General features: G+C 50.1%; 1 protein-coding gene across 2 annotated transcripts in view; it reads left to right on the forward strand.

Moving 5' to 3' along the window:
• The first annotated feature begins 7,048 nt into the window (after positions 1–7,048).
• LOC122938890 (dynactin subunit 1) overlaps positions 7,049–7,500 on the forward strand; it is a 59,982-nt gene continuing 59,530 nt past the window's right edge. For both annotated transcript variants that reach the window (XM_044294747.1, XM_044294756.1), the window contains exon 1: positions 7,049–7,178. The gene's annotated coding sequence lies outside the window, so the exon portion shown is untranslated. The remainder of the gene's footprint in view (positions 7,179–7,500) is intronic.

Below are 7,500 nucleotides of genomic sequence, written 5' to 3' on the forward strand. Positions count from 1 at the left end.
AGTAATACATGCTGGATCTGTGTGTCCTCAGCCCGGTATAATGCTGGATCTGTGTGTCCTCCAGTAATACATCTGGATCTGTGTGTCTCCCAGTAATACATGCTGGATCTTGTGTGTGTGTGTCCCCCCCCCCCCCAGTAATACACGCTGGAACTGTGTCGTTTACCCCCCCCCCCCCCCCCAGTAATACTGCTGGTCTGTGTGTCCCTGTAATACATGCTGGATCTGTTTGTCCTTCCAGTAAAACATTCTGGATCTGTGTGTCCCCCAGTAATACCTGATGGATCTGTTTGTCCTTCCAGTAATACATGCTGGATCTGTGTGTCCCCCATTAATACATGGTGGATCTGTGTGTCCCCCAGTAATACATGCTGGATCTGTATGTCCTCCCAGTAATACATGCTGGATCTGTGTGTCCTCCCAGTAATTCATGCTGGATCTGTGTGTCCCCCATTAATATATGCTGGATCTGTGTGTCCTTCCAGTAATACATGCTGGATCTGTGTGTCCCCCATTAATACATGCTGGATCTGTGTGTCCTCCCAGTAATACATGCTGGATCTGTGTGTCCTCCCAGTAATTCATGCTGGATCTGTGTGTCCCCCATTAATATATGCTGGATCTGTGTGTCCTCCCAGTAATACATGCTGGATCAGTGTGTCCTCCCAGTAATTCATGCTGGATCTGTGTGTCCCCCATTAATATATGCTGAATCTGTGTGTGTCCTCCCAGTAATACACGCTGGATCTGTGTGTGTCCTCCAGTAATACATGCAGGATCTGTGTGTCCCCCATTAATATATGCTGGATCTGTGTGTCCTCCCAGTAATGCATGCTGGGTCTGTGTGTCCTCCCAGTAATACACGCTGGATCTGTGTGTGTCCTCCAGTAATACAGGCAGGATCTGTGTGTCCCCCATTAATATATGCTGGATCTGGTGTCCCCCCCCCCCCCCATTAATACATGCTGGATCTTGTGTGTGTCCTCCAGTAAGTACATGCTGGATGTGTGTGTCCCTCCCAGTAATACATTGCTGTATCTGTGTGGCCTCCCAGTAATACATGCTGGATCTGTTGTGTCCCCAGTAATACATGCTTGGATCTGTGTGTCCTTCCAGTAATACATGCTGGTTCTGTGTGTCCTCCCAGTAATATATGCTGGATCTGTGTCCCCCCCACTAATGTATGCTGGATCTGTGTGTGTCCTCCCAGTAATACACGCTGGATCTGTGTGTCCCCCCCAGTAATACATGCTGGATCTGTTTGTCCTTCCGGTAATACATGCTGGTTCTGTGTGTACTCCCAGTAATATATGCTGGATCTGTGTGTCCCCCAGTAATCCAGTAATATATGCTGGATCTGTGTGTCCTCCTAGTAATACATGCTGGATCTGTGTGTGTCCTCCTAGTAATACATGCTGGATCTGTGTGTGTCCCTCCCCCTCCCCCCCCCCCCCCCAGTAATACATGCTGGATCTGTGTGTCCCAGTAAGTACATGCTGGATCTGTTTGTCCTTCCAGTAAAACATTCTGGATCTGTGTGTCCCCCAGTAATGCATGCTGGATCTGTGTGTCCCCCAGTAATACATGCTGGATCTGTGTGTCCCCTTGTAATACATGCTGGATCTGTGTGTCCCCTAGTAATACATGCTGGATCTGTGTGTCTCCCAGTAATACATGCTGGATCTGTGTGTTCTCCCAGTAATACATGCTGGATCTGTGTGTCCTCCCAGTAATACATGCTGGATCTGTGTGTCCCAGTAATACATGCTGGATCTGTTTGTCCTTCCAGTAAAACATTCTGGATCTGTGTGTCCTCCCAGTAATACACGCTGGATCTGTGTGTCCTCCCAGTAATACATGCTCGATCTGTGTGTCCCCCTGTAATACATGCTGGATCTATGTGTCCCCTTAGTGATACATGCTGGATCTGTGTGTCCTTCCAGTAATACATGCTGGATCTGTGTGTCCTCCAGTAATACATGCTGGATCTGTGTGTCCCCTAGTAATACATGCCGGATCTATGTGTCCCCTTAGTGATACATGCTGGATCTGTGTGTCCTTCCAGTAATACATGCTGGATCTGTGTGTCCTCCAGTAATACATGCTGGATTTGTGTGTCCCCCAGTAATACATGCCGGATCTATGTGTCCCCTTAGTAATACATGCTGGATCTGTGTGTCCTTCCAGTAATACATGCTGGATCTGTGTGTCCCCCAGTAATACACGCTGGATCTGTGTATCCTCCCAGTAATACATTCTGTATCTGTGTGTCCCCCAGTAATACATGCTGGATCTGTGTGTTCCCCCAGTAATACATGCTGGATCTGTGTGTCCTCTCAGTAATACATGCTGGATCTGTTTGTCCCCCAGTAATACATGCTGGATCTGTGTGTCCCCCAGTAATACATGCTGGATTTGTGTGTCCTCCCAGTAATTCATGCTGGATCTGTGTGTCCCCCCAGTAATTCATGCTGGATCTGTGTGTCCCCCCAGGAATACATGCTGGATCTGTCCCCCCCCCCCCAGTATACATGCTGGATCTGTGTGTCCGCCAGAAATACATGCTGGATCTGTGTGTGTCCTCCAGTAATACATGCTGGATCTGTGTGTCCTCCCAGTAATACATGCTGGATCTGTGTGTCCTCCCAGTAATATATGCTGGATCTGTGTGTCCCCCCAGTAACACATTCTGGATCTGTGTGTGTCCCCCAGTAATACATGGTGGATCTGTGTGTCCTCCCAGTAATACATGCTGGATCTGTGTGTCCTCCCAGTAATAAATGCTGGATCTGTGTGTCCCCCCAGTAATACATGCTGGATCTGTGCCCCCCCCCCAGTAATACATGCTGGATCTGTGTGTCCCCCCAGTAATACATGCTGGATCTGTGTGTCCCCCAGTAATATATGCTGTATCTGTGTGTCCTCCCAGTAATACATGCTGGATCTGTGTGTCTCCCATTAATACACGCTGGATCTGTCTGTCCCCCAGTCATTCATGCTGGATCTGTGCGTCCCCCAGTAATACATGCTGGATCTGTGTCCCCCCCCCCCAGTAATACATGCTGGATCTGTGTCCCCCCCCCCCCCCCCCAGTAATAGATGCTGGATCTGTGTGTCCCCCAGTAATACATGCTGGATCTGTGTGTCCCCCAGTAATACATGCTGTATCTGTGTGTCCCCCAGTAATACATGCTGGATCTGTGTGTCCTCCCAGTAATACATGCTGGATCTGTGTCCCCCAGTAATACATGCTCGATCTGTGTGTCCCCCAGTAATACATGCTCGATCTGTGTGTCCCCCAGTATACATGCTGTATCTTGTGTCCTCCCAGTAATACATGATGGATCTGTGTGTCCTCCCAGTAATACACGCTAGATCAGTGTGTCCTCCCAGTAATACATGCTGGATCTGTGTCCCCCAGTAATACATGCTCTATCTGTGTGTCCCCCAGTAATACATGCTGGATCTGTGTGTCTCCCAGTAATACATGCTGGATCTGTGTGTCCTCCCAGTAATTCATGCTGGATCTGTGTGTTCTCCCAGTAATACATGCTGGATCTGTGTGTCCCCCAGTAATACATGCTGGATCTGTGTGTCCCCCCCCCCCCCCAGTAATACATGCTGGATCTGTGCCCCCCCCCCCCCCCCCCCCCCAGTAATAGATGCTGGATCTGTGTGTCCCCCAGTAATACATGCTGTATCTGTGTGTCCCCCAGTAATACATGCTGTATCTGTGTGTCCCCCAGTAATACATGCTGGATCTGTGTGTCCTCCCAGTAATACATGCTGGATCTGTGTCCCCCAGTAATACATGCTCGATCTGTGTGTCCCCCAGTAATACATGGTGGATCTGTGTGTCCCCCAGTAATACATGCTGTATCTTGTGTCCTCCCAGTAATACATGATGGATCTGTGTGTCCTCCCAGTAATACACGCTAGATCAGTGTGTCCTCCAGTAATACATGCTGGATCTGTGTCCCCCAGTAATACATGCTCTATCTGTGTGTCCCCCAGTAATACATGCTGGATCTGTGTGTCTCCCAGTAATACATGCTTGATCTGTGTGGTGTTCCTCCCATCAATACATGCTGGATCTGTGTGTCCTCCCAGTAATTCATGCTGGATCTGTGTGTTCTCCCAGTAATACATGCTGGATCTGTGTGTCCCCCAGTAATACATGCTGAATCTGTGCGTCCCCCAGTAATACATGCTTGATCTGTGTCCCCCCCCCCCAGTAATATATGCTGGATCTGTGCCCCCCCCCCCAGTAATACATGCTGTATCTGTGTGTCCCCCAGTAATACATGCTGTATCTGTGTGTCCCCCAGTAATACATGCTGGATCTGTGTGTCCTCCCAGTAATACATGCTGGATCTGTGTCCCCCAGTAATACATGCTCGATCTGTGTGTCCCTTAGTAATACATGGTGGATCTGTGTGTCCCCCAGTAATACATGCTGGATCTGTGTCCCCTAGTAATACATGCTGGATCTGTGTGTCCCCTAGTAATACATGCTGGATCTGTGTGTGTCCCCCAGTAATACATGCTGGATCTGTGTGTCCTCCCAGTAATACATGCTGGATCTGTGTGTCCTCCCAGTAATACACGCTAGATCTGTGTGTCCTCCCAGTAATACATGCTGGATCTGTGTGTCCTCCCAGTAATACATGCTGGATCTGTGTGTCCCCCAGTAATACATGCTCTATCTTTGTGTCCCCCAGTAATACATGCTGGATCTGTGTGTCCCCTAGTAATACAGGCTGGATCTGTGTGTCCTCCCAGTAATACATGCTGGATCTGTGTGTCCCCTAGTAATATATGCTGGATCTGTGTGTCCTACCAGTAATTCATGCTGGATCTGTGTGTCCCCCATTAATACATGCTGGATCTGTGTGTCCTCCCAGTAATACATGCTGGATCTGTGTGTCCTCCCAGTAATACATGCTGGATCTGTGTCCCCCAGTAATACATGCTGGATCTGTGTGTCCCCTAGTAATACATGCTGGATCTGTGTGTCCCCTAGTAATACATGCTGGATCTGTGTGTCCCCTAGTAATACATGCTGGATCTGTGTGTCTCCCAGTAATACATGCTGGATCTGTGTGTCCCCCAGTAATACATGCTGGATCTGTGTGTGTCCCCAGTAATACATGCTGGATCTGTGTCTCCCAGTAATACATGCAGGATCTGTGTGTCCCCTAGTAATACATGCTGGATCTGTGTGTCTCCCAGTAATACATGCAGGATCTGTGTGTCCCCTAGTAATACATGCTGGATCTGTGTGTCTCCCAGTAATACATGCTGGATCTGTGTGTCCCCTAGTAATACATGCTGGATCTGTGTGTCTCCCAGTAATACATGCAGGATCTGTGTGTGTCCCCAGTAATACATGCAGGACCTGTATGTCTCCCATGTAATACATGATTGATCTGTGTGTCCAGGATGCTGCTGCCTTCCCTTCGGTCTGCTCTCCTTCATTTGTACAGGCTGTGCCCTCTTTGGATCCTCTCACACAATCTGTCATGTACAGCCTCACCCCCTCTCTCCTGCTATCCCTGACACTGGAGAAGGGAGGGGGAGAGCAGAGAGAGTCAGGAGCAGAGCTCGGATATATATCACCAAACACTCAAATGGAAGGTCCAGTGATGTCCGGCTGGTGCGTCAGGTTCTGCTCTCCAGGATCCAGCAGCTCTAGGACCTGGGTGATGGGAGAGGACCCAGCGGGCAGTGGTCACTCTCCAGCTGTGGTGTGATTATCCACTTCTATACATCATCTGACGTTATATTAGGAAAGGACTGTACATTGTTGTCACCTACTGGTTAGAGTGATGTCATGGCTACTCCTGCGGCGTCACCCTCATGCTCTCTGGAGCGGCAGCTTCTGATCACCTCTGATAGGCCCACACTTCGAGCCTCCTGTGATAGGGGAGGGCGCCATTAATATGGACTGGCACCATGCCCAGAACCTAGGGCGCTTACATCAGCCATCTTTATGTGACCTGTCCCCCTAATCCCTGAGGAACCGCCTGAACTAATACATTTATAGGGGACGGGTCCCCGCTCCTGACTTGTCTGTTTCGGTCAGACACCCCCTCCACCCCCGGTAATAACAATTCTAGAGGATCTCTTCTTATTACTCCGTGTTGTGCTATTTGTTTATTATTCCTACGAGAAGATATGAATTAATTCCCAGCTGTTTGCAGAAAAGGTCCAGCTGGGTGCTACCATTTGGGGATGTGTTCCTGCACAGTCTCTGGCAGCACTGATTGGATAGTGTCAGACTATACAGGGACACCCCCCAAACTGGTAACACCCAGCTGGACCTTCCATGCAAACTGGAGGCAATTCATTGATAACTTTAGCAGGAGTAACAGAGGAAAGACCCAACACAGAGTCATAAGGATGGATGCTCCAGAGGGAGGGTATGTCTGTGATGTCAGGCAGAGTACAGGTATCAGCTGTAGCTTCTATGTGATCGCTTTTATTGCAGTTTTGGGCAGTGACTACCCGAAGGACATATGGGTCTGACTTTGGGTACCGCCGGCGGTCTGGAGGAGCTGCTATGTACGGGTGACCGGTGCGGCGCCATAGTGGGCACTGTTGGGGGGCACAGTGGTCACAGGTGGTGGGGCCCATCTGGAGGAGTCAGACGTTTACAGCACGGCCAATGTCTGTCTATGGAGATTCCATGGCTGTGATTAGAGGGGAGGTTCACATATAGAGTGTGCAGTGTGGGGGACTCTATATATATATATATATATATATATATATCACAGGACCATTATACAGATGTTCTATACAAGTGTCCTGTGGATATTCTATCTATACATTAGAATGGGCTCAGTGACCTGCATGGCAGATACAGAATACGCATGCGCACTAGACAGCTCAGCGTCTCAAGCCTCATCCTGATTCCTTACCATTGATTTGTGGATTTCTGTGTGAGACGACGTCTCCCGCCGTCTGATTGGTTGTTGTTTGGCGAGTGCTCTTCTCCTGCGGTGCTGATTGGAGGATGACGCAGGCGGCCCTTGTTTCCGACTCTGTGATTGGCTGCTAGAACGAGGCTTGGTTTTGCTGTCACCGGCTGATGTGAGTGGGGCCACAGCCCGTGCCCGGAACTGAGAGAGGGATAACGGCGAAGTGCGGGGGAATCCCGGGGGACAGTCTTAGGCGAGGTGAGTGTGGTGTGCGGGAGACGTGGCGGCTGTGTGCCCGGTGTGCAGACGGGAGGCGCCGGAACCCGTGTACTGTGCGCTCCTCCTCCATCCTCTGTGTGTAACGGTGCCCCCCCCCCCCTATATGTGTAACGGTGCCCCCCCCCCCCCTATATGTGTAACGGGGCCCCCCCCCCCCCCCCTATATGTGTAACGGTGCCCCCCCCCCTATATGTGCAACGGTGCCCCCCCCCTATATGTGCAACGGTGCCCCACCCCCTATGTGTGTAACTGTGCCCCCCCATGTGTGTAACTGTGCCCCCCCATGTGTGTAACTGTGCCC

This window comes from Bufo gargarizans, chromosome 1, assembly GCF_014858855.1.
Source record: "Bufo gargarizans isolate SCDJY-AF-19 chromosome 1, ASM1485885v1, whole genome shotgun sequence".
Taxonomy (NCBI): domain Eukaryota; kingdom Metazoa; phylum Chordata; class Amphibia; order Anura; family Bufonidae; genus Bufo; species Bufo gargarizans.